The 17,402-nt window shown below is 41.8% G+C and overlaps 1 protein-coding gene across 5 annotated transcripts in view; it reads right to left on the bottom strand.

Annotated features, from left to right (window-relative positions):
- LOC110978845 (SAM and SH3 domain-containing protein 1-like) overlaps positions 1 to 17,402 on the bottom strand; it is a 104,510-nt gene that overhangs the window by 38,276 nt on the left and 48,832 nt on the right. The window lies entirely within an intron of this gene.

Here is a 17,402-nt window from a genome sequence, read left to right as displayed (position 1 = left end):
GCTCACGCAGGAAGAAGATTGCACAGAGGTGCCCAGGGGCCCCCCTGTTGTTAGGACGGTTAGGACCTAGACCATCCCACGAGAAAAATTGGGCGTTTGCCAGGTTTGCATTGGCACTTTTTAATGAGCCAGCCTCGTGGGATTCGCACGGCCTGTTGTATCGGCCGGGGCCCCGGCAACAAAGTGTTCTCCAGGAGAAGGTGACAAATTCATGAGGCAATTCAGCTTTTAACCGTGTTTCCCTGTATTTACTTGCAAATCAAATTCTGTGGCTGGAGTCTACTGAATTTTGATAATTTTTTTCCCCCTCGATAATTGTGGGGGAGAGGACTGGGACTAGACTTCTGGGAAAAATAGAAATTAGTGTGAATTAAAGATATGCTTAAAGGACTATAATAGCATCCAGCCCAAAACTTTATTGAATGAATATTGTCGGTAATACTACCCTTGAATAACAATGGAAATTGCTTATCAAACCAGCACGCTAAAATATTTTCATAATTGTGCATACAATAATGACAGAAATGTTTTTAGGCATACATGTACATGTAAATGATTTACTGAAGTGGTGCTTTTTCTGAACTGTCCACCTAAAAAAAAAAAAAATACTTCACACATGAATTTCAAAGCAGCATATTTAACTCTCTGAATTCCAAACTGCTTCGACTCAAGAGAAAAACATCAGGAGTATAGAGAATTTATCAGAGAGAGGAAAATATTTAAATGACTGATATCGGAGAAATGTCTAGATTTTTTTGACTCGGAAAGTACTTAGAAAATCTCTTGTTTCTGCACCATTTTCAGGTTCTTCACTCTGCTTTCAAGATGTCTCTGATTCTAAACTGAACCTGAAACTGACATGTACATCATTCTATCATGACCAAACATGATTCCATCGCTGAAGGTTTTTCCTGCTTGCGGAGCTAGGAAATCGTGTTGACAAGTCCTGTTCGCCTCCCTCGTGTGAATTATTAGCCTACGAGTTGTATCAATGCACCAAGATTTCTATCTAATGAAATCGCAATACAATAAGGAGTCTTATCAAGTCATCTCCGAAATCAAATACCAACATCCTTTTGCTCTCCCCACTCCACGAGCCCTCAAACTTGGCGCAAATATTCTGCCAATTGTAATTCACCGGTGCTAAGCCAGAGAACCAAGGGATGTTGGGCTCTACGCAAAGTACACTTGATGTCCCATAGTGGTAACACGAGGGAGGGCTTTGTGCGAGATTTGGCCAAGCAGCTTCTCGAGTTTTGGGGCAAACATTGCCGGGCATTGAGGTAATCTGGAAACGCTGATAAGAGTGCACGTCTCCAAAGAGATGTCATTGTTACATCGAGGAACACGGTGGGGGGAAAGCCTTCCAACAGTTAGGAAGGCTTTGTATACAGACCGGGCAGGCCAGACAAACAGAACTCTGCGTCTGTTTCGATCGCATCACGGGAGCAGTTGCTCCCTGGTGCAACGGTTCAGATCCCGCAACCCGATACCCGAGCATGGAGGGGGGGGGAGAGCAGTGCACGGGGGCTTAAGAGGGGAGAGTGAGTCCTATTTGATCAGGAGCGAGCGTATCGTCTCGCAAGGGGGAAGCCAAACAAGACCCCACTGTGTTGCCAAACGGCGCGTGGAGTGCCCTGGGAAACAAGCGCCAAATTGATGTCAATATTAGCTGAGCTGGAGTTGGGGCCGCGAGAGTATGGAGGGAAGGGGAGGAGGAAAAAACAAAATAAGAGAGAGACAGAAAGCAGGGGGGAAAAATGAACAGTTGGCATGAGGATAGAGACTGGAATTGAAGATGGAAATGGGGGCTGGAGGATGAAGTTTCAACTGGTGATGGAGGAAGGTAGACAGGAAGGATGGAAGATTGGAGGAGAAAAAAAGAGGGAACCAGGGAAAACAAGAGTGTTTCAAAGTCGGAGAGAGACGCCATAGCAGATGAAGTTGGAAGTATGGCTACATACCAATTATTACCACAAGAAACAAGTTACCAACGTAAAGCAAATTTACTCACTGTAGTGCCCTTTTGCATGGACACTTTGGGAAAAAAGGATAGAATTGTCTATTTCGAATGTCAACAACTGACCTCTCTGTAAAATGTATATATTCAGGGACTGGCACACCATTTGAACTGTAAGTAATTAAGGTCGTAATTGGTATCAAGGAAGTAACACTGTACCACCATAACTGCCTCAGGTGACTGTGGGCGGAGCTATGTAGCCACTCCCCTCGCCCATTCCTGCCTATTATGCTGCTCAAGAAAACATCCCACAGACAAAAAAAAATGAGAATATAACATAAAACAATGGTTTGCATTAATTCCTGCATCTCAAAAAAACTAATCAACAATTATAAAAACAACAACAAAAATCAGGAATGTAGCGTACAAGATTTCCTACATCGTACAGTCTTCTTTCTGCCCAAAATCGGAGACGTGAAACCTAGGCTGAAACCAAGAATCAGATATTACAGGAACATCCATAGAATTCACAAAATGAAGGACAGGTGAAAAAGACAGCAGAGTGAACAAAACACAAAGGTCACCCAATCCCCCTCCACCAAAGTACATGTAAGACAGATTGGTGAATATGTGTACCATTGAAAGAAATCACAGGAAGTCTGATGTCCCTCGCTACAGGTGAAGACGGAAATGGTTTTGTGTCATGAGGTGGGATCCCAACGCCTCAAGGGAACAACCCATGAAGCCTTTGCTGCCTGTTTGGCCAATACAGGGAAAAATATGGAGCAGGAAAAGTAGACTTTAAAAAGAGATTCAGGGAGCTTGTGAAAGCAACATAAAAACGTATCTTGTTTAGTGTTAACAGATTGGTTAAACACTCAAGCTGAAGACACAGGTATTTTTACGAGTTCAAAGAGAAAGACAAAGAAGAACGATGACACGCCCTCTAATTTGACAGTAAGAAGATAAACCCCCTCAAAAAGTCAATATTTGATATGGGGCATGACAGCACAGCTTCTGAAACGAACATAAGCAAAGCTATTTCTAGAAAGAAAGTAAATCTCAAATGAAGGAAACTACCGGCAAAGTGTTCTCAATCAAAACAGAAAGAGAATGTGATCCTGGCCAAGCACTCTGTGCATTATCTTCCTCTCAAGCATTTGTAAGCTGTAGAGCAGCTCAATATTCATGACCCCGTTCCCTTCGATTTTTAAATTTCTGTTTTTATTGAAACAGAGATTCAATAACATAATTGGTCAAGCTTACTTTTTTAGCACAACAGTCTGCACAGCAACAATCTGACACAAACTGGACAGAATTTGGACAACCTCTAGCTCGACGAAGCTTTTCAGGTGCACTGCTTGGTTAATGCAGATAGCCATGTGTTTTTTGTGTTTCTTCTATCAAGAAAACTTGTGCGCATCAAAAAAAAAAAAAATCTGTAACAGGTTTTGAAATGCTGATGTAATTAATTCCTGCGTCGGTGCGTAAAAGTTTTTTTTCCAGACAAATCACCAAACTGAAAATTCATGGAGTCAAAATTATGACACTCTGCTGAAGGCCAAACCAATCTCATGGTTGAAATAAGGCTCTCAGAGCTTTGGTCCCGAGAATTGCCGAATTACATGTACATGTGGTCTAGGGGACACACTGCTACATAGTTAAGGCTGCATGGGAGAAATGTGGCCTGAAAAATACGACAAGGAAACAAGAAGGGAAAAGATGGGACGACCCGCGATAGGACAAGACCCGAGCATCAATTTCCCAGGCCGGGCTCCGATTGCCGAACTTGATATGGGCGAGATGTAGGATGGATTAACAAGGAAGATTTTATTTGGTGGTGGGGCAATGGAAAAAAAAAAAGAAAATGGAGAACCGAGGGTCTCCAGAGAGGTACCGTGGCAACGGAGATAAAGCACACTGATGGTAGATGGGCATTATCAAACGGTGGCAGTTCGGAGAAGACCTGGGCTGAATGTATGCCCTTCATTCTGAAAGAACTTGATACAAATAGCCAGATTGAGTCCAAGAGAGGTTTGGAATGGTGGGGGGGGGAAAGAGAAGATGAACAGGTTAAGGGAAACGAGATGCACGAGGGTGATGACAAGCAATGAAAGCAGGGAACAGGTACATGTACACAGACAGATTAACAAACAAACTGACATGTGTGGAATACGGAACCACATGTTTTGGGCGACTTGGTTGCAGGATACCGGGTAGCTTGAAACTGATATTCCTTGAATAAGATAATGGCATCAAAGCCTTCACAAGAGAATGGATGTACAAGCGATTCATTGTTATTCCTGATCAGTGCGTCAATAGCTCTCGAATCCTCGCCAACCTACATATACTGAGAAATGTTTTCGTGAAATGATTCTCATTCACGTCCATCGTCATGTGGTTTCGATGCCTACAACTGTGGCCTGCCCTCCAGCTGATTTTCGCTCACTACACAACTCCATTAGGCAACATTGCCCTAATAGAAAGACAAATGTAGATTGATCAAAGATCAGTACAATTACATGTATGACCACAAAGTGGTTGGAGGAGTCGAATTCGCTCCGCCAACAATGCCAGAAATGAAATAGATACTCCGAGTCACGATACTATTAGCGCGATCAAGTTCCAGCACTACGTCAAAGTACCCTCAAGTTGTCAATACAATTTTAATAAAGGGATTGCGTTTCCCACTCGTAGGGTAAAGTCAGCGACTCGACTGTGCAGATGTACAAAGTTACAAAAAACAAGAATTGGAAGGTTGCAATTCTAAGGGGCATGAAGAGGATAATTTGCTTCATGACAGTCGTTTTTTAATTCATGGATGATAATTGGAAGCAAAACAGCTTTTTAGGATGATCTTTGAAGTCTCTCACTGCAATAATTCATTCACTTTAAACTGCAGAAATTAACGGCAGAAACTCAGGCTGTTCTGGTTGAAGCATGTATCACATTTTAAAGTTTGGGAGTAAGAAAAGTTGTTCTGTACACCACATACTCCAGTGAAAATACAAACAAACACCCCAGCAAGCCAACATGCAGAACAGAAGTAAGCTGTGTTTAACCAAACAAAAACACAAAAAAATCAAGGACCTGCCATTTCCTTGTCACTGCTCTGATTTGATGCATATTTATTTCCGGGGATTTCTTTTATTTTAAAGTGCAAAGTCTGTTTCTGAACAGTGCCAATCTCATTCTCTCTCTTTCTGTTAATTAATATCGCCGGGCACAAGCCTCATACATTTACAAGACCACTTAAGGTGTCAGAAATGATTGCAAACTGGCAGACAGTGTTGACAAGCAGAGAAGAATTCTATTCCAATTGCTTTTTGATTGTGAAAACCCCTCAGTGCATATGCTAGGCCTTCAGGGCAAGGCATTTGGTGAAAGCACTTTTGGAAAGAAGACGCAAATCACTTCAGGAACTCTGAATATACATGTGAGTATCGTACCTGCCCCGCGATACATATGAATGTCAATTTCACAGTGACATTTGCAACAGCTTTGTTCCAAACCAATTTCATGTGTGAATGTCCCTGCATACGATATACACAATCCTGCAAGGGGGCATGTGACCTCGTGGTTAGGGTTTGTAGCTTCTGACCATGAGGTTGGGGGTTCGAATCCAGCTGGTGGCAACATGTTGCGATCTTGGGCAAGTCACTTCATCCCTGTGTACCGCTCGCCACCAAGGAGTAAATGGGTACCGGTACCTGTGAGGCAGATATGGTTATGTTTAGCCGGTTGTGCCGACATGGCGGCATCGGGCTCGTATAGTCTCCAGGGAACTGAGTAGGTTTCAGGAATGTTCGGATGTACAATAACAGCCCCTCCGACATCTTCAAGGTGGAAATGTTTTGGGCTTTATTAATGCCCATTACAAAACACTTACGCTTGCAACGCAAAAAAAAAAAAAAGAGCTACAACTGTATTTTAAGGAAAAAGGTCACATTTTCTCCAATAAACATTTCTAGGAGGGACTGGGCTTCCCTAGAAATAATCCACCTGCCCAAAAATATACGCATTATTTTTCCACCAAGTCACTATACTTAGATGACGCATCTGCATACACAGTTGAAAGGAAAACATTTAAAACATATGGCCGCAAAACGTTCACCGTCAAAATTTTGATGGATCGTCATTGCATCATGATGATCATGATGATGAAATTAACACAACTGACCATTCAAGAACAATGTTTGGATTGGGGGGAGAAAGCTGATTCCTTTTGTCTTGAGTCTCACAACAACAATACACAAGGTTTGACTTTTCCTGTTCTTGAAAACAGTTGCCAGTATGGTTGTTTTCTCAGATAGACAAGATGTTGACAAAATGTTGGACATTCTTGGTGCTATGAGAGTTCCGAGTGTCAATTGTTGCTACTACGTCCCACAAGACTTTCATCTTCCCCTGCTGCATCAGAACGTTTGCCTCTGAGACAAGTCGCTATATTGTCGGCTCATCTTGTACAAATCCCACCCCTTGCGTGTTGGGGCCACAGAACACATGCTTAGGCAGCAAACAGGCACAGCTCTTGCCAGAGAAACACTGATAAAAATATATGTGCCATTTCTGAAGCCTGCATGGCTGGAAAGCCCTGCTGAATACTCATGCATGGGCGTAAATAATTCACCCACGGTGGGACAGATTACAGTGTTCAATTCCGTCACTTATATTGTACACGATTTGAGATGCTACACGAGTCATAAATAATTTGTCAAGGAATTTAATGATCATGGATAAGGGTGTGAGGCCAAAAGTTGGAGTAAAGGACTTCACTGAAGAACTGTTTGAATAGACAGCCATATAAAATAACAGGATAACCACGTAAAAAAAAAGAGGTGAAAAGCTCAGATTCTGAAGAACAGAACTGATTTTATGGCTAGTTGTTTCATTCAACTCACCAATTCACGATTTACATGTACATCTCTTTAGATCTCTAACTTATCATTTTCCTCAAAATATGGAGGGCCTGATGCTCCGATCCTAGCAGAATCTTTCTCAAAGGCCTTTGAAAAAGATTCTGCTGGGATCTAAACGTCAGGCCCTCCGTATTTTGTGATTTGTATTTTAGGTCAATGTAGTCGGCAAGCAGTTTGCAGCAGTTTTGTATTACATTATCATATCTTTGGAATTATCATTTTCCTGGCAGAGAAAGAAGGCTGGAAATGAAACCACTGCATCTTCATTTTTAAGGCAAAATGTGGGTAATTTCAAACTAAATTTGAAACAGCTCTTTGTTTCGAATTTCAAAGTTAAAGGAAGCCTTAGTGTCATTTTCCCACAGAGAATCGATAATTGGAACAGCACAAGTTCATTTCTATCTTCAAATATACCGGCATGTGTACATTATGTAAGAATTTGGAATTGTTTTCAGTTTTTTGTCTTTGAAATCTAAAATAAAAAAAAAATGCTTGTAAGCAACTACAAACCTCTACAAGTTCCATTAAAATAACACATTATCAATCAATATTTTAAAAACAAAGACCAAAAATTCTCCAAGAACTAAAACTCAAAAATTGACTTTGCTAACAGAAAATGTTGCAAGCTTGTACGTGCCTACATATGAGTAAAGGCGTCCTTTCTCAAAGTTTTATTTTATTAAAAAACAGTGTGGCTGTGACAAACATTCTGCTAGACAGGGCAGGTTGACGAAAAATTCCTGTATAGATCCACCTAACGAGGGGCCATTATACATGTAGCCACTGCGGCAATCACTCATATCCCATTAGAAGTGCCGTCTTGAAAAACCATTCACCGTCAAAGGCAGGGTTATGAGATATTGAATTTACAGGTTGAAAGACTGTCCAGGACATTCCGTCAAATAAAAAACAACTCAGAGTCCGCTTGGAAAAATAATTCACCGCAGCCTGCTCGAGAGTAGAGAAACAAGTACGCTAAATGTACGCACAGAGGGAAAAGGCCTCCAATCAATTCTGTTATGTATATACATCTAAAAAAGCTACCATTTTTTTCTGCGCTTTTTTTTAATGAATGGTTTACATCTAATTCTACAAGATGTGTACGTTCTTCTTCGCCAGTGCTCTACTTACAGAGGAAGACCATGTTTCCTTTTCTCACTGGAGGAAACATTGTGTCAACAGTGGCCAGTGAGGTGAATAACCTTGAAAAGGTTTGGATGGGCAGTGACATTAGTGTGTGAATAAAGAAAAAAAAAATTTGCAGTCCCCTGTAGATGTATCCCAGCATGCACGAGGCAAGATGGTGGCCTGTGGTCCTCTATACACGTGAACAAGAGAAGGGCTTATTCCTCCAACTACCACTCTCTATTGTAGAGGAATGCCACCCGTTCAAATACACCTTCACGCACACCTGGCACTGCAAACTCTACAGGTATGTGCTGAACATCTGTGGTTAATTGCGTATCAAGACAAACAAAAAAACAAAAAAAGCTCAGAGTTACGGATTACGTTACCTGCGCTAATCAAGCGGAAACATGTTATGCTCTGAGAGGCCTGACTGAAACAAGAGAGGGAAGGAGGAAGCAAGAGGAAGTTACTTGGCGTCAGGTATGACTAGTCAATAATGCCCTAGCTTGGTAGTAATCGCATCTACACTGACTGTGAGCCAGCCAGCGTAATGCGAATCTCACCTGTAGGATCAATTGTACATGACAACGTAAGCATCATCAAAACATTAAAATTTAAGACATGTCAACACTTTGGCCTGTCCATAAATACACCAAAACACTGTTTCCTTGAAGTACAAAGAGAAGACATACATGTATTTTGACCATATTTGCAAATTACAAGCAATGTGCTGAAAAAAAATCTGGAATATGTCTTTAGTGAGGGAGAAGGTGTTAAATCTGTACCACAAAAAAAATAGGTCTTGTTGCATTTCTTAAGCATATCTGCCATGGCAACCTGTTTGCTCAAATTCAAACAATACTGGGAGTTTCAAAAATGGGGTAATTCTATTTGGTCGGTGTCCACAAACTTTAATCTCCAGCCAATGACAGCAGATAGAGTCAATGTTAGTCAAGTAATGTACACACACACTTGCAGCGTCACACTTTGTCTAAATGTTGGTCCTAATTCACTCGCTGTGTTGTATCTCGTTGATTACGCATCACTATCCAAACACATCAGGGCACGAGAAACAAGCCGTGATTTCCCCATGGCCTCTGCTTTCATACAACCCCCTTGTCTAGTTCCCCTCAAAGAGCATGGCAATATGTACTATACTCGCCGTACCATGGATCCGGCGTCCAATTTGTTTCTATTGGACAAATACAACCAGTTCTCCGACAGATTAAACCACGGCAGAGCCGCAAGATTTCACCTTTGCAAAATCAATAAAATTAATTACAATAATTTCGTGTTTGCAAAAAAAGGGGGGGGAAGGATTATCTTCCTAGGATAGCTATTTAAAACCTGCCCGGGATGAGCACTTTAGACAACCTGGATGACCCACTGGGTGAAGGACTTGTCAATAAAGCAGGTCATTGTTATGCAAATGAGTGCAATGATCTGTGCCAGCTGCTCTGGAGAAAGAAACTGCCAAAAACGAAGAGAAGATGTCAGACGTACTGGCTTCCGTAAGATTACGCAAAAAGCTGACTCGGCGACAAAAGAAATGAACATTCATATTTCAAAGAGATCTTTCTAAATGAAAAAATCATGACAAATTTCAATGTCAGATAATTCAAATTCATTTCAACTCCTATTTGGAATATTCTAAATCCCACACATGCACCTGCTAACTTGATCTCCATAATCCAATTAAATCTTAAACAAAGAAAAGCAAAGAAAGAAACACTGGTAGCCTCAACCAATCAAACAACTTCAACTTGCCAAATCATCTGAGACCACTTATAATGACTGCATGAGTACATCGCTGGGTGAGAAATTCAGATAAATAGTCATTCTGGGGAGCAATTTCAACGAGAGTCACAAAGGGATAGACTAACATCACCTTCTAAAAGAAAAAAGGAAAGACAAGCGCTGCAGTGCCACGTATGTAACTCTAGCTCCCCAATTGCCTGCCCTCGGTAACAAAAAATCCCACTCCAGGAGTGGTTACTCAAGTCCCCTTGTGAGGAGGCGGGTTTTTAAAACAAAAGAGCATGGGCCCACACTGTCACCCGCCAAACAACGGCGGGGGGGGAGGGGAACCAAATCCGACGCTGGGACTCAATCAACAGCCCCGCTGCCCAACGCTTCAGTTTCCTCTGTTGTGCCGGCTGCATGTTGATGCGATCACGACATCCGTGCAGGGCTTCCGTCTTGCCGTAGCCTTGCCCCTCGGCTACGGTAATGAGTGCAGTGGCCAGGAGACTTGACTCCTAGCATGTCGATTCTTTCTCTCTGAGTAGTCTCCGTGTGTGTGTGTGCGCGGAAGGGTGTCTCCAGAGCATTGTTGAATACTGTTGCCATGGTTTCCTCAGACAATTAAAGCCAATATTCACAGGCATGTTGATCAGAAAATGGTTTTAAAGCAATGAAGATTTCACACATCCTGAAAAACATCCCTTTTCATTCAAGATGAAAAATACTAAATTTTCTTTTTTCATGAAATCTTCAAGTTATAGAAATTAATTGCTATCATGGAATATGAAAAATAAACGATGAAGGTAGCAAATATTGCACATTTCAAAGACATTAGCCTTTTCCCCCTTTTTGGAAAGCATGACAACTAAAATAACCGCAAAACAGGTCTTCCATCTGTTCCCGAGTTGGAGTAACAAACAGCATGTTTGTTTGCCATATTCATGTCTGGACATGTCATGAGCCCTCTGTTTTTCTCTCAGACCATAGTTATCATGTGACCTAGGTTGTGAACCAATCCCGTTACCAGTGCCTGGCAAAGCAGGTGTTTAAGGTGATTCCAATTGTCGGAGTCTGCAGGTGCACATCTTTCAATTTGCCTGCACCTCTGGCACTGACAGAGGGATTCATTGGCTTTATCTAAGTTATATTCTCTAGGTGCCAAAATCATACATTTTCATGGAATGTAAAGTCAGATGCTCGGCACAAAATTCCTCATTACCAAAGAGAAATGAACTTCACTTCCAAGTCTGAACACAGAATTCATCTTCTCAAAATGAGGATACATGTACTTACACTGGCCAAAACTCATGAATTTTTATTGAAAATTTGGGGTAAAATCCTCTCAACATTCATTTATCTCCAGGGTCATGTATTCTTGAAAGATTTTGCAATGAATCCTACAGATTGCCTTTGAAAAGCTTATACAGTCTAATTAATTACTGTTTCAAAATCTTGCCTCCGAAACACTCATCTTTGTGACCAACCGATGAGGAGATCAAACAAGACTCCATGAATTTTTATCAAACGCTGCGTCTGAACTTGCTCGGTAAACATTCACTCAGAACACTGTAACGCACAATTTACAACACGGAAATAGTCTAACTTTACTGACTTCGTTTACGAATCAATCGCAAATGGGTCTCACACTGTCAGAGCCAGTTCAACAGCTTATGTTTATTCATTCGGTTGATGATCTTTCATCATTTATTCCAAGTTGCCCAATCCATGCTTCACATACATACACGTATACAGTCGCACTCGAATGACTCATTTTAAACCAATTTTTGCCTGTTGTCAGTCACTTTTTTTCCCCCCGTTGGTTACCCTTTTCACGGTTTGGTCACTCTTATTTGACACAATTATCACCATTCTCGCGTCAACAGTCTTCTCTATAATTAAGAAAATGCCCACTGATGACAACAATGCAAGAAGTGGTTGACTAGACTGGTCCCACCATCCACCATTCAAGTAACACTGGTCAAACTACTGGTTCAGTTTATAATCGCAGTCATCGCTTGAACCATAGAGCTAAGAACACAACATGCCCAATGTGGTCCCTTTCAGTTCAACAAACAGCGGTAACAGACCCATTAAGTGTACAAATCCCAGCACTTACTTCCGGCGGTATCCATGACTCTTTTTGGGGCAAGAACCGGAATCCATTATGTAAACTGCACTACTGTCAAAGTAACTCCAGCAGCAATTACGCGAGGAAAATCTAATACAATGTTCATTTAATACTCGTAGTTGATGCACACACAATGTTCATTTAATACTGGTTCCGCCCGTACAACTTTCACAGCCTACAGTCTGGCATGTGATTCGCTCCTCGCCAACGGACCTCAATGGCACGGCCAAAGAAGGATCCATTTCAAAGCAAGTACTCACAATAAAATGAGCAACAGAATAAATATGATTAAGAGTGGAAGTTAGGAAAAGGGAAAAAAAAAAGGCACATGAATGAATAGGATTGTAAACTATTCCACGGACTCAATACCACTACAACTTTTCAAACTTAATTTTGGCAAATATGCAGAAGAACTGATACTGTTTTTTGAGAGATGAAAAACATTTTCTCACAAAGGGCTGGCTACATGCATGCATTAAAAAGAGTGTTTAAGTATCTAGCTATGGCACGTGATCCATGGAAAACATCGCCCCTGTTCACACACACCTGTTTTACATACAAAGTGTGGACATTCCTTTGTTCGCCTGTGTTTAAGGAAACTTGAGGAAAATGCTCCTTTTTCTCAAACTAGGATAACTCCTTTGAGTTGGATTTTTGTTGATGATTTCCTGGACTGTTCCTCTTCATATTGCCATGGATATCCTTGACCCCAAAATGACTCTGAAGCTGTTTTTCAGACGTGTACCAGTCCACACAATGTCATCACACCCTACATTATGTGGACTTCTTTTGTGCAGAGGTCCACACTATGCCACGCCTGCACACACTCACCTGTGTGCAGGAAAATGGACTATACACAAGTATGCAATTTTCAACCCAAAATGCACACTTGTAATTCAACAGTTATTAATTTAACCCAAAAGAGCCGGGTTGTTTTGGCTCGTTGTTTTTTTTAAACTTGGCACGCATGGAAAATATTTATTTATCATCACAACTGTGAAGTTTGAACTCAATCTGACATATGGTTTTGTTGTTACAGTCATTTTGAAGTTCAAGGCTACATGTACATGCATGCCAGCCCCTGTGCACTGAGCACCACAGTGAAAAAAAGTATAAACGTTTGTCCGACCCAGTCTTGGAAAAATGCGCACTGTGCAAGAAAGGCATGTCCAATTTTTGCAAACTCAGAGTCAAAATGACTGCACAGAGTGACTCTAAAACCCTCTAAAGGCTCAACTCCTGAATAAAATGTACTACTGCGATACTGGTAAAAATTTCCAAGGGAAGCACATGTATGATACGCAAGTCACTTATTATACTGCATGTACATATGCGACTCATGTACATGCAAACATTGAGTGAGGATCACCTTTAACTTTAAGGTTTGTAAATTTACGCCTCATGAGGTGCAACCCTCATACCACTGTGAAGTCAACCTGTACCATGTAATACACTTTACCATATTGTCTTCACAGTGTGTCCAATATCCATGATGAGAAATCCACATCCGTGTAGGAATGGTACGCAGATATCTGCCTTGGCATTGCGCGACTGTCGTTATGTTAATTACAGACAAGCTTATTAAGTCAAAGATCCATTACTTTCCCCGAAAGATAAACCCAACATGAAATATTGACAGGGGCTGTCGTCGTTAATCATCGCGGGGCTACAGTTGTGCTTTTCACCGGAACTGGGTCCTTGATATTGTGCGTGAGTTGTCGGTGGGGGGGGGCTGATTAGATTGGGAGCAGTTGTGGGAGGGAAGGTTAACTTGGTACTCGGAGAGGACTGTGGGTTGTTCCGTAGCCCGCTGGCTGGGTGTCAGGCGGCTCCTGACGACTGGCACAGGGAATGGCTGAGGAGTGCATATCCCACAATGTATCTGCGTTAAAGACATCAACTTATGTGTTGCCGAAACTAAACCGAATGGGACCAAGCCAGTTCAGTTTGTACTCTTGAAAGACGTCAATTAAAAGTAATTGATGAACTAGATGTAGTCTGATCATGACAAGGTAGCAAAGGAGAGAGGGGAATTCCAACAAAAGGATTTGTTCCACAGAGAAGGAACTGTGCACTGGCAGCATTGGCCTCACAAAGTCTAAACTGCTTAAGAGATGCCGTTAAGTTGCTCCTAAAATTACGATGTTACACTTCTTATCTAGCCTATATATAATGCAAATGGTGTTCACTGCTTTAAACCTGAAGACATTCCAGTAAGAAACGACATGATGATGATGACCATAGACCTATTAAAACAAGATTCTTAAGAGAGCTGTCCATTACAAAAACCTCAGGGGCACAGCCTTGAACCCCCCCTCCCCGACTCCCCCAGCCCGGCTATGCCATGTGTGCGACATGGCCTCACACTCGACCCGGATGTACGCTTTCGTTTTTCCAGAGCTGCTTTTATCTACTCGCACTCAGACTCATCTTCACAAGAAAAATTCCCTGGGCAGCAGCTGGTCAGCAGAAGTAACCGCTGGACCCAGGAAAAACATCTGAGAGGTCGGTACTGGACTTGAAAAGGGGAAAAGTACTCGTCCTCTCGGAAAGCTTTACCGATAAAAAAAGGCCCAGTGCATACGTAACTGCAGGGCTTTAACCCCACCGGCTCAACACAGACTATACCAGCTGCATGCTACCAACAACTCCAAAAAAAGGAAGGTATCTTGCTGGAAGGCAGGTTTTTCTTTACAGTATCAACCTGACCTGACCTTACTGCCAACATCGACCCCATTTACTAAGTCTCCCCAACACTGAAAACACAAACAAATGCACAACAAAACAAATTCTGCCGCAAAACACACCATCAGACTACATCCTCTTGATACCACCCCACAAACAGGTGATATACCAATCAACCACTATGATCATGATCGAGATATCAAGAGAAAGATTCCTATCAATGCCTGATACTGGTTTTCCCTTTTATTTATGGGGGGGGCATTTTTTATTTCCGATTTCTTTCCTTGTGTCCTTGCTGTCAGCCTGCTAACAAAGATGCACCCGCCGCAGAAAGCCTTTCTCTACCTTTGCACTGCCGCAGTTGTCAGTTTGACTTAATAATAAGGACGCAGCACAAAGGCTTTCTGCAGTCTTCCCTCTCGAGGGTTGTTTGCACCCCTCCGGCTACGGACCCCACAACAATGGGCATTACACGTGTGATGAATGGCGATGTAAGACAGAAACACAGGGCCCAAGTAGGGCCTGGGGGACCTTGATGTGTTTTTTTTTTTCTGTTTTTTTTTTTTCCTCAAGTGCAGACGGGCGGTCATTGCACTTGAGCACCCCAACAGCTCAAATCTTCCCTTTCTTGTTTTCCCCTCTCTCCGGCATACCCCTCCGCCAACATTTTGAGAGAGGCTTTGATTTCTCTGCTGACAGCAGCCTCTTTGGATTGGATTAGTCTACAAGTCCTGCTAAATGTCACAAGGATTGTGTCTCCACTGAAATCCCTCCACTGTAATAAAAAAAAAAAAAGAACTTTCAAAAATTGATTTCTTTTTTTTTTTTTTAGCAAACACCACTTCATCACAAGAGGCGGGGTATTAGGCCTGCTCAATCTGAACAGTGCCACGGTAACGATGATAACGCTCTCTTCTTTTAGTCTTTTGCGGCTCATTTCCGGCAGTTCTGAGGGTGATGTTAGTGAATGCCTGAGCCCATGGAATAAAACGGATAGATTCTGGAGAGTCCAGGCTCGGCAAAACACGATTTAATTTCCACAGAGTGAATTTAAATCAGGGTCTTGAGTACGATACCCTCTCCACCACTTTTTCTCCCTCCTTTTCCCCAAACTGTTTTACATGCTCCTACATGTTAGTTTTAACGTCCTGCAGATCTTTCTCCTTTTATCCATAATTCATGCTCTGGAAATCTTGCTTTTCACCGCCACTTCAATTGTAATCACATACGACTGAACACAATTAAGCGCCTGTATATTAAAGTGGTTGATAACAGGCATCAAGTCAAAGAGACATGTCAGATCGACACATTCACAACTCAGAGGGCAAAAACAAAAAACAAAAAGAAAGAAAACAAATCCCAAGATTCTGTGTCAAAGTTGCAGTGGAGTTCCTCATGTCTCTCACCCCTGCAAAGGACATGGAGGGTCATTCCAGAAATTAGGGGTCCATTTATTTTCGTGTCCCTGTCACATAATTTCTAGGAGTGATGAATGACTGCAAATTACCTGCCAAACAAATAATAACAGTTTGAAATCAATTCCGGTGATATTTCCATGTCAAATAACAAAGGTCAGATGTAACAGGGACACCAAAATGTCACACTTTTGGACCCCTAATTTCTGGAATTACCCTGTTCTTTGTCACAGTTCATTTTAAGAGTTTGTGACTTGGCTTGAGACTGGATTGCAGTTGACTGGAAACATCTAACGTCGGTGACCTTATAGTTGCCAGGTCCGTTATTTTGCCACTTACTGTGAAAACCAATCAGACTTTAGAAGAGGTGGCAAAATAAGGACCTGACAACTGCATGATTACCGGCGTTACCATACTGGTATACGCATGCAACAACAGTTCCCCAGCAGAGTTCCCACAGAAATCTCAACACCAAATTCCATGACTTTTCCCGAGACTAAAATATGACAATTTCCATGACATTTAATGTCATTTTGCCGGGAAAAGTTATGTGGTATTATGAACCGGAAGACTGCTTTGATCACTACTAAAGATTGACAAGGATAGCCTGTAGATTTTATCGTTATCCAATCAATAGTGACCAATAACGCTTGCATGATCTTGATTTCTATGACTTTTTTCCTCCGACAAAAGGATTCCAGCACACCTCATTTTTTCCCCATCTTCCATGGCTTTTACCATGATACCACGAAGTCATGATACATGCTGCCTGTGACTGGTACTTTGCTGACTTCGGCTTTAGCACATAAACCCCCACTGCAAGAATTTATTTTTATAACAATAGGTGAAGTTTTGACGCCACAGTTGTTGTTGTAATTCCTCAAAATATGGAATTTATATTGAAATCCTGTTCACATTCACAAGCCACCCCTTTACATTAATCACAAGGCAAACAGTTTTGAAGGACTTGCACAGTCATTCATGAGAAACTTGATGCGCACCTCATTGATGTTTCCCCCACCCAAGCAAGCTGCTAAACTTTCAAACTTTCCTACCAGTAGTTACTCCATCCCTCCCATTTCTTGTCATGAACTGCACCCGCTCCAAAGTTGGGACCTTCAATGTGAAAAAAAAACCTACCTCTCTCCCCTCAAATTTACCAAAACCCAAATAAACAGGGGGGAGTTAATCCCTTCCCAAATATTTTCCTCCCGAACAAAAACCCTGACAAAAGAGTCCGACATTCAAAGAGAGTGCCCACCAATGAAAAGGGGAAAACCTTGCAGAACTTGTGAACTCAAAAAAACACCGCAATAAATATACCTAAGCCCCCTGAGGCCGATACAGCCGTAAACTTGTATCTGCTACCAAAAAATTTATAATAAAAATCTATCAAACACTCAGAAAACGGAGTAGCAAAATTG

The sequence above is a fragment of the Acanthaster planci genome, linkage group LG15, assembly GCF_054643075.1.
Source record: "Acanthaster planci isolate LZ-2023a linkage group LG15, COTS_SCS, whole genome shotgun sequence".
Lineage (NCBI taxonomy): Eukaryota > Metazoa > Echinodermata > Asteroidea > Valvatida > Acanthasteridae > Acanthaster > Acanthaster planci.
The sequence above is the reverse complement of the archived record's forward strand: the minus strand, read 5'-3'. Positions and strand labels throughout refer to the sequence as shown.